The sequence below is a fragment of the Dama dama genome, chromosome 33, assembly GCF_033118175.1.
Source record: "Dama dama isolate Ldn47 chromosome 33, ASM3311817v1, whole genome shotgun sequence".
NCBI classification, from domain to species: domain Eukaryota; kingdom Metazoa; phylum Chordata; class Mammalia; order Artiodactyla; family Cervidae; genus Dama; species Dama dama.
In genome coordinates this window covers 46,163,488-46,179,039 of record NC_083713.1, presented here as the reverse complement: position 1 = coordinate 46,179,039, position 15,552 = coordinate 46,163,488, and the positions used below count along the sequence as shown (strand labels likewise).

At 43.2% G+C, this 15,552-nt stretch overlaps 1 protein-coding gene across 1 annotated transcript in view; it reads right to left on the bottom strand.

Annotated features, from left to right (window-relative positions):
- CACNB4 (calcium voltage-gated channel auxiliary subunit beta 4) overlaps nucleotides 1–15,552 on the bottom strand; it is a 264,476-nt gene that overhangs the window by 154,578 nt on the left and 94,346 nt on the right. The window lies entirely within an intron of this gene.

The following is a 15,552-nucleotide window of genomic DNA, read 5'->3' as shown; positions in this document are numbered from 1 at the left end:
TTCTTGGATCAAAGTGAACGAACATTTTAAGCCTCATATTCCCAAATGTTGTACAGAAAGAGTCTACCAATTTACATATTACTATTAATAGTTCGATATGAAGTCCTAGTTCTCAACTCTTTTCAGCAAAAGGACAATGGGAGACCTAATCATCTAATTTTTTTAAATCTGTTAATTTGATTCACAAAAAGTGGCATTTCACTGCTGCTTTAATTTGCACTTTTTGTTAATAAACATATATGAACATATATATATAATACTGCACTTTTTCATAAGCATGGTAAATTTACTGTCTCTGAATTAGGAATTCCTATATCCAAATAACAGAGACTGTAATGTTCTTGGACTTCCCATGTGGCTCAGTGGTAAAGAATCCGCCTGCCAATAAAGGAGATGTGGGTTCCATCCCTGGGTTGGGAAGATTCACTGGAGAAGGAAATGGCAACTCACTCCAGTATTCTTGCCTGGAAAATTCCATGGACAGAGGAGCCTGGTAGACTACAGTCCATGGGGTAGTAAAGAGTCATACGTGACTGAGCACACACAGTCAGTCACACAGTGATATTCTTGTCAGCAGTCATTTTTGGAAAGTCTTATGATTATGGTATCTGAGGTAATGGCTCTCAACAATGGCAGAAAACCAGAATCACCTGTGGAGCTTTTTTTTTTTTTTTGCCATGCTATACAGTATGTGGGATCTTTCCTGACCAGGGATGGAACCCATGCCCCTTGCATTGTAGCCACTGGACTTCAAGTAGAGCTCTTTTACAATCTGTTTACACTCTAGAAACTCAAACTCAGTAGATAGTCTATCACCTACATTTTCTAAAAATTCCACTGTTATTTCAGTAGGCAATTGAATGAGAAGACCGCCAGATTGAGACTGAAACAGTTACATATCTCACCTGTTAGGTGAATAAGCTACTGCATCCATTCCTTAGCCATAAGATGAAGAGCATTATGCTCTAAACTATCATTTCAGTCTATACCGCTTACCTTACATGCAGAAGGCAACTTAGGACCCTGTGAGATCTACTTTTAGCAAGTGATGTGACACTGCCCCTACCTCGGTCTCATTTCTAAGAATGACCTCGTTTCACATGAAAAAGAAAGTAATCTAAATACTGATGTAGCATTTGCTCACACACCCAGTACTTGGCAGAGGTATTTACACAGCAGATAGGATAAACATCTGTTGCGAATTTCCAAAATGGCACCCTTTCCAACTCGAGGAAAGCCCCTGCCTATAATCTATGGGCCAAGGATAAGTATCAATATTATTCATTGATTTCTGTTGATGTTTACCAAGATATGAGATCCAGCTAACTCTTAGACTCACTCACAATCCCACTTCATTTCTAAACAACCAATCCTCCCCTTCACACAGTGAAGCATCACACTGGAACAACAGTCTATGGATATGGATACTGGTGGGCTTCCCTGGTGCTTCAGATGGTAAAGAAACTGCTTGCAACGCAGGAGATCCCAGTGCAATCTCTGGGTCGGAAAGATCCCCTGGAGAAGGATATGGCAACCCCCTCCAGAGAATTCTGTGGATAGAGAAGTTTGACAGGCTGCAGTCCATGGGGCTGCAAAGAGTCAGACAAGATTGAGTGGTTCTCACACACTAATACTGGTATCACAGGACTTAGCGCACTCAGCACCCTGACATAACCTGGGCAGAGGAAGAGCCCTTATCTCAACCTTGGCGCTAGGCTAGCTGACACAATAATGAAGGGAAATATGAGGGGGAAAAAAAGAAGCTCTGAGGTTAGAAGGAAAAGCTTCCTACATATCAACTCTGGTAAACCCCATTTGACTGGGAAATATCAGCATTAGAACAGCCTGGGCCCAATCGGACTCTCCCAGCAGTTAGGAGCCTAGATCCCTACTGTTATTATTCAGTCTCCAAGTAGTGTCCAATTCTTCACAATCCCATGGACTGCAGCACACCAGGCTTCCCTGTCCCCTACCATCTCCTGGAGTTTGTCCAAGTTCATGGATCACTTCCTTGGTGTAGCAAAGGGGCTTGCATAACTCAATGAAGCTATGAACCATGTTGTGTAGGGCCACCAAAGATGGACAGGTCACAGTGGAGAGTTCTGACAAAACATGATCCGCTGGAGGAGGGAATGGCAAACCACTCCAGTATACCAGCTATGAGAACCCCGCCAACTGTATAAAAATCCCTACTAGGGGTCACAAATTGAACAGCACAAGAATCTCTGCACAACTTTCTTTAGAGATTATTTCCTTCCTCACGGGGGCTGAAAGTGGTCATCTCCTACCACCACAGAGAGACCATTCTGGAAGGACGAGATGGTAGGAGAAGACCAAGTTAAGTGCTCAGGACCAGTACTTAAACTGTTGAGTCAGAGCAGAGGAGTAAACCCATGTCCTTGATAAATCTGTAACTGGAAAAAGTCACTCCAATTTTCCAACAAGAAAAGAAGAGGACAGAATTTCAAAATTCGGTAAAATATGAGTTCAAATGAATTCTTTTATCTGTTCCACAGATAAAGTCCCCAATGTATCAGTATTAAAACGCCAACCACCTTGGGCTCTTGGTACAAATTAATTGACAATGATGAATAGGCTATTTGAACTTCAAAAATTAAATCTTTATATGGCCATGAATATTCTTTATGGTTTACTACCGCAGCTCAGGGGGGTACTTCAATCTCTGGGCACAGTTGAATTCAGAGAAGCAAAGTGAACACTCTGTTTCATTCTGTTCATCTCTCTCCGGGGGCCTCTTTACCAGCCTTTGAATTGTTTCTGCCATGGACAGCATCCTCAAAAAAGCCTCAGGACAGAAAAGCTTGGAGGCTACTGGGCACAATAAGCTGTGATGATGCATCCAAAAGAAAGGGGCTTTGTTGATGTTTTGAACTAGGTAAAAGAAAAAAAGCATTAACAAGCGCACCAAACTTGGTGACTGGAATTAGCAAACCAGGACACATATATTTAAGTGTAATTACAAGGTCACACATTCACACCTAGGCATTTAGCTGTGTGTCACTGTAAATCACCACACCAGCACTTTCCTTTTCCTTCACTTTTTTTTTACTTTTCTAAATTTAGTGCCATTACAAATGCTGTTAACTCAGATAACTCTTGGTACCTATGCACAAAGAAAATGAATCACAGTTCCAGTGAGATCCACCAACTTAAATGTCTTCTTTTTTGTACATTTCCATTTCCAGTGACAACATTCCAGTCACTATGCATCATTTCCTGGTGTTCACCCTTGAGGATTTATACATCTGCATAAAGGTGTGTGAAAGATGTCTTTACATATATTTACTAGATTGTACCTCTCCGTTTGAAAATTTGATTCCATGAAATAATTTTCATATTCCCTTCTAATTACCAAATGAAATACAATTTTTTTCACTTTTCTTTTTTTAAAAAATTTATTTATTTATTTTACTTTACAATATTGTATTGGTTTTGCCATACATCGACTTGAATCCTCCATGGGGGTATATGTGTTCCCCATCCTGAGCCCCCCTCCCATCTCCCTCCCCATCCCATCTCTCTGGGTCATCCCAATGCACCAGCCCCGAACACCCTGTATCATGCATCAAACCTGGACTGGTGATTCATTTCACATATGATAATTTACATGTTTTTTTTTTAATCTGAAGTTTGAGATTAATATACCCTGTTAAAATAATCTAGAAATCAAAATAAAGTAAAATCTTCTTGGGAAGTTGTTATGGTGATTGGCTGTAAATTATTTTTTTCCAAAAAGTCAAAGTGAACAACAATAACAAAGGGATAGACAAACTAGGAGTAAACCTCTAAATGTGTCTTGCAATGACTCACATTCGCTTGCTCCTTGGAAGAAAAGCTATGGCAAACATGGACAGCATATTAAAAAGCAGAGATATCACTTTGCTGACAAAGGTCCATAGAGTCAAAGCTATGATTTTTCTAGTAGTCATGTACGGATGTGTGAGTTGGACCATAAAGAAGTCTGAGAACTGAAGATTTGATGCTTTCAAACTGTGGTGCTGGAGAAGACTCTTGAGAGTCCCTTGGACAGCAAGGAGATGAAACCAGTCAATCCTAAAGGAAATCAACCCTAGTCAATACTAAAGGAATATTCATTGGAAGGACTGACGCTGAAGGTGAAGCTCCAATACTTTGGCCACCTGATGAGAAGAGCTGACTCATTGGAAAAGACCCTGATGCTGGGAAAGATTGAGGGCAGGAGGAGAAGGGGGTGACAGAGGATGAGATGGTTGGAGGGCATCATCAACTCAATGGACATGAGTTTGAGCAAACTCAGAGAGACAGTGAAGGAAAGGGAAGCCTGGCGTGCTACAGTCCATGGGGTCTCAAAGATTTGGACATGACTTAGTGACTGAACAACAACAGCTTGCTCTCTGGCCCAGTCAAGCTCGCCAGACCTTAAACACCTCCAATTTTATCTTATACATCAGCCTTTTTTATGTTCACTTAACCCACATCCTGGTGGAATCTAGAAACCTCTACTCTATATCAGAGTGGATAAACAGTCCAATTCCTTAAAAGAAATTTTTAAAAAGTAAAAATAATGCAGCTGCAGCCTGATGACCTCTACAGTCTCTGCATGCCACTGCTTATGTCAGTTCAGGGTGCTGTAACAAGATATACCATACTCTGGGTAGCTTAAACAACAAACATTTCTCTCTCATAGATCTGGAGGCTGAGAAGTCAGAGATCAGGGTGCCAGCAGCTCTGGTGTTTGGTGACAGCCCTCCTCCATGTTTACATACAGCCGTCTTTCTGCAACATCCTCACATGGCAGACTCCACCCTCATGGCCTCATGTAAATCTGAAGTGAAGTGAAAGTCGCTCAGTCATGTCTGACTCTTCGCGATCCCATGAACTGTAGCCTGCTAGGCTCCTCTGTCTGTGGAATTCTCCAGGCAAGAGTACTGGAGTGGGTTGCCAATTCCTTCTCCAGGGTATCTTCCTGACCCAGGGATTGAATCCAGGTCTCCTGCACTGCAGGCAGATTCTTCACCAATTGAGCCACCAGGAAAGCCTAAGCATATAAACCTAATAACCTTCCAAAGACTACACTGCCAAACAATTATGGCTTCAACACATGAACTTGGAGGAGAGACAGAGACCTTCAGCCCATAACTACTAACCAGCACTCCTTCTGTATCTTTTCTCCATTTTCTCCTCACTCCACACAAATCTTCATCAATCTGAAATTCCTACCTCATCCCTCTTCTCTTAAGCATGAACAGATGATCTCACGTCCCTATTCCCCGGGGGGTGAACAAAGGGAGGTTTCCTCAATTTCCTGCTCCATCTCACAAATTAGAGCTCCTTCCATCCCATTTCAGTGGAAGGGGTATCTGACCTCCTTCTAAGGTTGATCTCGTCCCCAGTGCTCAAAACCCAGCTAGAGCTGAAATCTAAGGTGGGCCAGAGAGAGGTGGCATGAAATCCAGACGTGCCATCTACAGTTCTATGTGAGTATACAATTCTCCAGGCAGTGTGGCAAGCTACACGTCACTGTTTTTAAAAAGAACTCTTCCATTTGTCCCATTTCCTAGGGATCTTAATTAATAATGGTGCACATTCACTCCCTGCATTATTAGTTTATCGCTCAAGTAATTAAGGATGAAATGTAAGGGCAACTATGGCTTTAGGGGGTTGTTAGCTACATAATATGAAGAGAAAGACATGTAATAACCACTGGCGGGAACCACTAAGTGAATCCCTACTCTGGAGGGTTTTTACTTACCAACACAAAGTTCTAGCTTTTCCTGTAAACGGCACAACTGTTTCACAAGTCATTATGAGAGTTCCTGATAGGTGTGAATGCAAAAAGGTACCTTGGGGAGTCAATTTAAGTTTCCTAAAAGGCTGTGGCCAGACTAGTTACTGTGCAAATCAAGGATGCAACTCTTAGGCCTATTTCTTCCCTTATTCCCACTGAGGTTCATTCTGTCACCCCAAGAAGATGGTGATGCTCTGTGAGCACTTAGCGAATGCAAGCTGAGCATTTCATATCCTTTGACTGACTTCTCCTCCTCCAAAGCAAGGTCAGGCCACATCACTAAACAGGCTTTGGAAATATTCCACTTCCTAAATTGCAAACAAGTTTTGCAAGCAGCACAAACAGAAAACTTCAGTTCTAGGCACTGTCAAAATGACACCTTTATAAGCTTCCAAATTCAGTAATTAGTGTTTTCCTTACACCCACTGACAGGCCTGAAACAGAGGCCTGCTCTCACAAGGTTCTCAACTCTGGAACCTTTTTTTGGGAGGTGTTTCGGGAAGAAAGGACAAGAAAATGTCTTGGGGAAGGTCAGGGTCAGAGATGTGAACCATGTGTTCACTATCAAGGCTTTACCCATAAATTTCCTTTTGTTAGAAAATATATATTAAAAAAAATTATTTTGGCTGCATCAGATCTTTGTTGCAGCATGTGGAATCTTCTTTTCCTGACCAGGGATCAAACCCACACCCCCTGCATTGGAAGATGGATTCTTAGCCACTGGACCACCAGGGAAGCCCCAAAAAACACATTTTTGATCACTCACTAAATCTAGAAATACTTCTTGAGACAAAGTAATTTGTGGATACTGTTTTTGTTTGACCCAGGAAGCCCAGACCTACTTTCAGAGACAGGAAATAGGAATCTGGGGCCCAGGAGAGACAATATTCACAGGAGCCGATGAAAGTTCAGTCAGACCAGAAGGAACACAGGGTGAAAGTGACGAAGCAAGGGTGAAATAACGCAGCAGTGAGAAATCTGTGGGCCAGGGGTGACAAACAAATTGCATGAGGTGCCAAGTAAGTAATTAGAAAAGTAGGCTAGTTCCCGAGGCCAATTCTATTAACACAGGAGCACAGGCCAAGACCACTTTAAAAGTTGAAATGGATAAACACAAAGATACGCATTTAGAGAAAATCAGTCCCATGTGCCTAACATCCTCATACTGAGGTTTAAATTTTACTATCTATGATCAAAAAGCATCCTATTCTACAGGATGCTTCAAGGTTGCCTTTAGCAAGCAATATTGCCTGCCCAGCCTATATCTAATACATACATCATTGAGGCCAGGTCCCTTCTGGCCCACTGATTCTTAACCAGCCTTGTAAATTCTTTCCAACACTTTTGTTCCCAAGCAGAGAGAGAAAACAAACTTAGCCTTGAGGCCCATGCACTGATCAGAGCAGGAATTAAATTTGCAGAAACTCTAGTTTTTAAGTTTTTCCAAAGTTCATACTCACCAAGACATATTCCAAATTCTTATTGGCCTGCTGAGTAACTCTAAAAGGCTGGTAGGCAGGACTGCCAACATAAGTACCAACACGACTTGTTACCTCAGATACACACCGGGAGTGTTCTTGTCCTTTGGATAACACAAGTCAAAATGTACCTCCAAAACTCCCCCAGGCATGACAATAAACCACAAGGTCAGTGCAACTATTAGGTCAAATGAAGAAACCTCATATGTGAACTTTTTGGGTGTAAGATGCGTGGCCTCTAGTTGTTCACGTGTGTGCTTCCCACCAGAAAAAAAAAAAAAAACAAAAAAAACACCTTAGTACATTAGGTTCGATAAGCATTAACAAAAAAGATAAAAGAATCAGGTACTAAATTTATAGATAAAATGATTCAAAGCATAATACCCCTAACAGAGATGTTTCAATAAGTCTGTTTGTCACTTGGAGGGCTGTGGAGCCTGGCAATACTGCCTAGCACGTGGGCCTCACACTGGAACACGGCCCACCAGTACCCGTTAGAGCTCTCAGGTGCTCCTGAGATGAAGCAAAGTTTTCCTTGGCCCGGTTTACTTAAACATTTACTCCAGCTCCTCAAATAGCTGTCATTCTACCGGATTGTTTGCACACGCAAACAAGTTCAAAGCAGTTCAAAGTCTGCAAAGAAAACAATCTGCTTTTGGATAAATGGTTGGAGCAAGTCCATAGCGAGGAAGAAAGACTGTCTGCTAGTTTGTTGTTGTTTTTCTGGTACAGCCAGGCAATCAATGATTCCAGCCATGGTGATCCTACAAACAGTCTACCTGGATTCAAGGAAGGCACTGCTAATGGTAAATATTAGGATGGAAGTTCTGAAAATCCATGTGACTGCAGTCACCATACCACTAGCCAGCTTAAACGGAGCCTGGACAGTACAACCAGAGCATTTGATTGTTTACTCATTTACTCTATGAGGCTCCAACTCAGCAAATTCGAGGTTTGACTTCCCCTGTGTGTCAGTTTGGCTGTGAGTGTCAAGACCCCCATCAATCGTCCAGACAACCCAAGATTAATGGAGTAAGAACTGCTCAAGATGTAAAATGATTTGGGGAATGGGGGTAAAGAGTTCCAAAGCTAATGTGGATGCTGGGTCAGCCTACAGCTTGCCAAGTGACCTTATTTAATCCTTCTGGCTTTCCGTTTTTTCCATCTGCAAGCTGAAAAATGTGAGTGACTCAAAAATAAACAGCCCAGTATCCACTCCCTTCCCAAGGATTTTATGTTTCTTTCCAACTGGGACCTGAGTAAACCTGCCATTCCTTTCTACTACTAAGGAATGCAGAAGCCAAAGAACAGGTTCTTGTTTTCTTTTGCTTGATTGCCTCTCTTCTGAATAGCAGTTTCCAAGACTGAAAAGCCAAATATTTTGCCTGGGAAGCTGAAGAAAAGAAGGGAGAGACGAAGTCATAGGAAATGTCATCACATGCAAGCAGGCACGAGAAAGGCTCAAGGAAAGCTCTGATTTCCAAACTCGCAGCTGCCACCTGTTGGCGTTTAAGAAAAAATGTTGGTACATCTATTGTGGAGAACAATACGGAGGGAGAGTCCTTAAAAAAAGAAAAACTCTTAACTACCACAGGATCCAGCAATCCCACTCCTGGTCATATATATCTGAAGAAAACCATAATCCAGAAAGATACATGTACCCCAATACTCACTGCAACACTATTTACAATAACCAGGACAAGGAAGCAACCTGAATGTCCATCAACAGAAAGATAAAGATGTGGTACATACACATGGAATATTACTCAGCTATTAAAAAAAGAGTTAAATAATGGCATTTGCAGTAACATGGAAAGACCTAGAGATTGTCATAATAAGTGAAGTAAGTCAGACAGAGAAAGGCAAATGTCATAAGATATCACTTATATGTAGAATCTAATTTTTTTAAAAAGATATAAATAAACTTATTTACAAAGCTTATATAAAGAAACAGACTTAACAGATATCGAAAACAAAACTTACAGTTACCAAAGGGGGAACATGAGGGGGAGGGATAAATCAACTATACTCCACTAAAATTAAAATTTTTTTAAAAATTACACGGATATAGTCCCTAGAGACAAGGCAGGCTGATGGTTGTATAAATATACATCACAGGGAATAAGGCCAAGGGATCTTTAAATTTCGGCTTCCCAGGTGGCTCAATGGTAAAGACTCCCCCTGCCAATGCAGAAGATGCAGGAGACTCAGATTTGATCCCTGGGTTGGGAAGATCACCTGGAGGAGGAAATGGCAACTCACTCCAGTATTCTTGCCTGGAGAATCCCATGGACAGAGGAGCCTGGTGGACTACAGTCCAAGAGGTCATAAAGAATCAGACAGGACTGAGTACACACACACATTTTTTAATTTCACCATGAAAAACAGAATATTTATATTCTGTAGCGGGTTGAATCATGCCCCCCCCCCGCCAAAAAATATATCCACATCCAAATTCCTGAATCCACTAGTTGCAACCTCACTCGGAAAAAGGATCTTTGCAAATGCAATTAAGTTAAGGTTGTTGATATGACATCACCCTGCATCATCTGGGTAGTCCCTAAATCCATGACAGGCGTCCTTGTAAGAAACAGACAAGAAGACCCACAGAGACAGAGGAAAAGGTGATGTGAAGATGGAGGCAGAAATTGGAATGATGTAGTCATAAGCCAAGAGGTCAAGGAATGCCAAGAGCCACCAGAAGCTGGAAGAAGGAAAGGACAGAATCTCCTCTAGAGATTCAGAGGAAGGTTACCATACTGACAGCTTGACTTTGGACTTCTGACCTCCAGATCTATGAGAAAATAAGTCTGTTGGTTTATGCCACCAAGCTTTTGACAATTTGTTACAGTAGCCACAGAAAACTAATACACTCCATCCATCTACAGTCAAACTCCTAAATTAACCCTGCATTAGTACACTAAACTGTCCTTTTCACTACTGCCATCTTGCTTACATAGGAGCCATCATTTGAGAATACTCCTCAATGTTTTGCAGCTATTACACTGGCACAAGGAGCAACTGCTACCTAAGGATCCCTAAGTCCATTCTGTCTTTGAGAAACGAATGTTTATGGAGTTGCTGAAATTAAGTCAGAACCCATGTGATAAATGGAAAGAATGTAATCTGATATCCCCAAATCTGGTTTTGTATCCCGACTCTGCCATGTATTATCCATATGAACTTTTAATAAATCTGTTTCTCTGACCCTCAGCTGTCTTATTTGCAAAATGGGAATAAAAGTACCCATACCTCAGAGCGCTATTAGAAGGCTCAGACGTGAAACTTGTGGGCACTGCACAGAAACCAACAGTGCCTGTTACCATTCCGCTCACTTCTTCATCTCCCCTCTGAAAACAGGTAAGTGGAGGTACCAGGGAATCCATCTAAGAGAATCAGCCCTGGATACAGGTAATAACTGGCCACTCGTGCCAAATCTGGATCAGAATGTTGTTTTATTTAGTACACACCTTCTCAGGTCGATTTGTAGAGTTGGCCTCTCCTCTGAATTCCTGTGCTATCTAGCAGAATTGTGAGAATCGACTTGTAAGTGAGCAGATAGGCCCACAGCCAGACTTCCTGTTGGGTGCATGAGCGGGCAGCCAGCAAGTCCCCAACCCGTCCACCAAAGTGGGACTCACGTGGCAAGCCTCACTCCCCTTAAATTCAGTTACCTCTGCTTCTCTCTGTCGCCTCTATTGCCAATGTGCTCTCTCACCCCAAGACAGTGCCCAAAATTTATTTAGAGAACTGTTCTTGCATCTCTAGCCTGAAAACATAAACTGCCACCAGCTCCTGGGCACTGAGGAAGCGGGTGCAAACAGTGTCTTAATTAATTACCCTAATAATCACTCACTCCAACGCCTCCTCCAGACTTCCACTAGATGGCGCATGGCGTTTCTTCCCAGCTCCAGGGCAAAGACGGGCACTCACCTCAAGCAGCAGGCCATGTCGGATCCTTTTGAATTTTCTACTCTGCCTTTTTAAATCCAATCTCATCAGCTTCCAAAAAAGCCTCAAATTTTCTTATCAGATGATTGTACCCCTTCCTGTCTGCCAGCTCTGTTATGGATTTTTCCTGCAATTGTTTGGGGGAAATCATTTCAATGAGATTGTGGGAAACAAATGTCGTGTCATTGCATCATCTTGACCAGCGCACCTGTTTTAAAAATGCATTAGCCAAGGGAAAACAAGCACTAGTCTGCTCCTCTACCCCTTGCCTAAGTTACTGAACTGAAACCTGCATGGGCAGGGTCTAATAGGTGTGCAGTTTCGTAAAGCTCCTCAGTGATTGGGATTCTGATGCACAGCCAGAGCTAAGAGCATTAAACCTCTTGGTATAATTAAGACAGCGTGTGCAGTACAAAATAGATCATTAGCAGCCACTTCATTTTGTTTAGGTACCAGGCTATGCCACCCTAAAAGTTAATTGAAAATTACCAGACCAACTCCAGGACATAACTAGTACTTTGCAACCTCAACCCTCTTTCAGTGGGTGCTCTGTTAAATAACATGCTTGGCGGGGAATGTCTAGCTAGGATTCTATCCCATATTCATTTCTTTGTATGTGCCCTCAATCATCACACTTACCACCTCCTTACCTCTAAAGAGCATTAATTCAAGGAATTTAAAAGCAATTTAAACAAATCTCAGTGACTGAAATGGAGGACATAATGTTATATCAAATCCTTGTATCATCAAACCCACTGCTTTTTCCTGGACAGGTAACAAGACTATGGTCTTAGTCCACTCCGTCTGCCATAACAAAATAACAGACTGGGAGGCTCAAACAGCAAGCATTTACTTTCTACAGTTCAGAAAGCTGGAAGTCCCAGATCAGGGTGCCAGCCTATTGGGTTCTGGTGGTGCTATTTCTTTGGGCTTCCCTGGCGGCTCAGCAGTAAAGAATCCTCCTGCAATGGAGGAGACACAGCAGACTTGGGTTCGACCCCTGGGTCAGGAAGATCCCTGGAGGAGGAAATGGCAACCCACTCTAGTATTCTTGCCTGGGAAATCCCATGGACAGAAGAGCCTGGTGGGCTACCGTCCATGGGGTCGCAGAGAGTCCGACATGACTGTGCACGCACGATGCTCTCTCCGGCGTGGACACAGACATCTTCTTGCTGAACCTGCACATGGCTGGGAGAGTTTCTCTCACATCCTTCCTCATTAGGGCACTAATACCACCATGAGGGCTCCATCCTCATGATCTAACCACCGGCCAAAGACTCCAAATATCTTCACATTGGGGGTCAGGGCTTCAGTATGAATTGGTTGGGGGGAGGGACACAAACATTCAGTCCACACCAAGTATTATCCTCTTACTTGATCTTTCCTCCCAGTCACACGATATACTGAACCCATATCTTCCACAATGACGTTCCCTTATGCCAGCAAAATGGGTTTTTCCAGCTTACATCCACTCCACTGCAGTCTCCTTTTGAGCAGTATCATTACTTCCATGGCTTCATCACATCTATATGTCCAGATTCACCTCCCTCTGAAATCACAGGTGAGTCTACGTAGATGCGTGCATGCACGCTCACTCCTGTCCAACTCTTTTCAACCCCATGAACTGTAACCCAGCAGGTTCCTCTGTCCATGGGATTTCCCAGACAAGAATACTGAAGCGGGTTGCCATTTCCTTCTCCAGGGACTCTTCCTGACCCAGGGATTGAACCCACATCTCCTGCATCTCTTTGCATTAGCAGGCGGGTGCTTTACCACTGAGCCACCAGGGAAGCCTGAGTCTTCGTGGAGTGATGGCCAAATCTGGGAGTTCAGAGTTCCAGAATCTATACCATCCCGTACTAGCAGTGTGACTTAACTACTCTGAACTCAGTTTTCTCATCTGTAAAATGGGACTAACAATACTTTTTTCACAGGGTGGCTGCAGACTAAGTGGATTAGTACTGGTGAAGGGCTTAGAACAATAACTGAAACATGATATCCTTCCAATACATGTTATCTGTTGCTATTGCTACTGGGTGGCTCCAGCTGGAAGCATCCTGGACACTGGAAACTCAGGGTATCTATAACTGAATTCATTATTTGCTTCTAGCCTATTCCACTTTTGGATCCCTTTCTCAGTAAGCAGCATCACTGAACAGATACATGCACCCCAGTGTTCACTGCAGTACTATTTACAATAGCCAGGACTGGAAGCAACCTAAGTGTCCATCAGCAGAGGAATGGATAAAGAAAATGCAGTATATACATATATACATTGAAATATTAGCCATTAAAAAGAACAATGGTGGGGACTGGTGTCTGAGGTCCCACGCTGCCTCTTCCTCTCTCTCTGCCCGTGGTCTCCTGTCTCACTTACAGATAATTTACTGAAGAATAACAGCTCAGGCTTCTCTCATATTTACTTCACACCAGGTACCGTTCTGGGCTTCCCTGCTGTCTCAATGATAAAGAATCCGCCTGCAATTTAGGAGATGAGAGTTCAGTCCCTGGGTGGGGAAGATGCCCTGGAGAAGGAAATGGCAACCCACTCCAGTATTCTCGCCTGGGAAAATCCCATGGACAGAGGAGCTTGGTGATCTACAGTCCATGGGATCACAGAATCAGACACGACTTAGCGACTAAACAACAACAACAAGGCACTGTTCTAAGCACTCTGCACACCGCATCTCACTGAATCTTCATAACCACCCCATGAAGTAGGTACATTCTGGTTTCTGTTGTACAGATTAAGAGGCTGAGCTGCCAAAGGTCACAGTCAGTAAACTGCAGTTAGAATTCAAACCCAGGAAATCGGGCCCAGAGCACATGGCCTTGATCACCACAGCCTCTGCCCCTCAGCACCCTGGGCCGGGCCCAGGGTTGGTGCCCAGGGGAGACAGAAGGATGGGCAGCAAGAAGGGGGCCCAAGACCCACTTCCTGTCCTCCTGAAATTTTTCTTTTTTTAAAAATTAAATTTTTGCATTTTTAAAGGTTACTTTCCACTTACAGCTACTACAAAATATTGGCTGTATTCCCCATGTTGTACAATACATCCTTGAGCCTAACTTATACCCAAGTCTGTACCTCCTACTCCCCATATGTTGCCCCAACTCCCACCCCCCTGACACTCTTAACCACTGGTTTGTTCCATGTACCTGTGGGTCTGCTTCTTTTATGTTATATTCACTAGTTTGCTAGGTCTTTTTAGATTCTACATATAAGCGATATGTACAGTATTTCTCTTTCTCTGTCTAACTCATTTCACTTAGCATAATGCCCTCCAAGTACACCCAGGCTACTGTAAATCCTGCCCTCCTGAAGCTTACACTCCAGTTGGGGAGATGAAATGTGTATGCTCCTGAACGAAGCCACCATCTGATAAGACAGCGGTCACTCAGCTAAAAAAGTGAGTCCTACTGGTATAAATACTTCTGGAGGATGAAGTTTACTTCAGGCCAGAATTTGAAGGGAGGAGTTTGGGAAATGTGGCTCCTCGGGGTTGCTGAATAGAAGCTAAGTTAAGGTAAAGGGTCAGTGGGAACTTTTCAAATCAGCTCAAAGACAATGCAAAAGATACCAGGGAGATTTATGAGAGAGAGTTTTAGAAAACTGGCTTCTGCCCTCCTGCCAGGCACAGACCTAAAGATGCTGATATTGACAAGCCCTCCAAGGAGTGGTCCATGGCACGCCAAAGCCTTCACATGCCACGAGCTACTGCAAGGGGGCTCCTACCACCGTCTGTCCCTTCCCTGCTTCAGACAGGCATACATGTGCCTGCACCCTCACTACCCACAGGAAGCAAGAATCTTTTTAAACAAAATTGTTTCAAAGTCTACGAGTGGCTGACTTACAATGCAGCAATTTTTTTACAGTTTATTTATTATTTTGGGCTGTCCTGGGTCTCTGTTGCTGCATGCAGGCTTTTTCTAGTTGCAGGGAGCGGGGGCTACTCCTTGTTGCAGTGCATAGGTTTCTCGTCGTGGCGGCTTTTCTTGTTGTGAATCATGGGCTCGAGTGTCAGGGGCTTCAGTAAGTGTGACGCGTGGGCCCACTAGTTGCAGTTCTGGAGCTCTAGAGCCCAGGCTCAGTATTTGTGGCACTCGGGCTTCGTTGCTCTTCAATATGTGGGATCTTCCTAGACTGGGGATCTAACCCGTGTCTCCTGCATTAGCAGGCGGATTCTTTACCACTGAGCCATCAGAGACGCCCAGCAATATTTTTACAGGGAAGATTTATTTTGGGGGGGGCTTCTCCCTCCTCTCCTTGCTTAAAAAACAAACACCACACAAAAATGATGGCATTTTGTGATTCAACAAATTAGAAATATTTTTTCA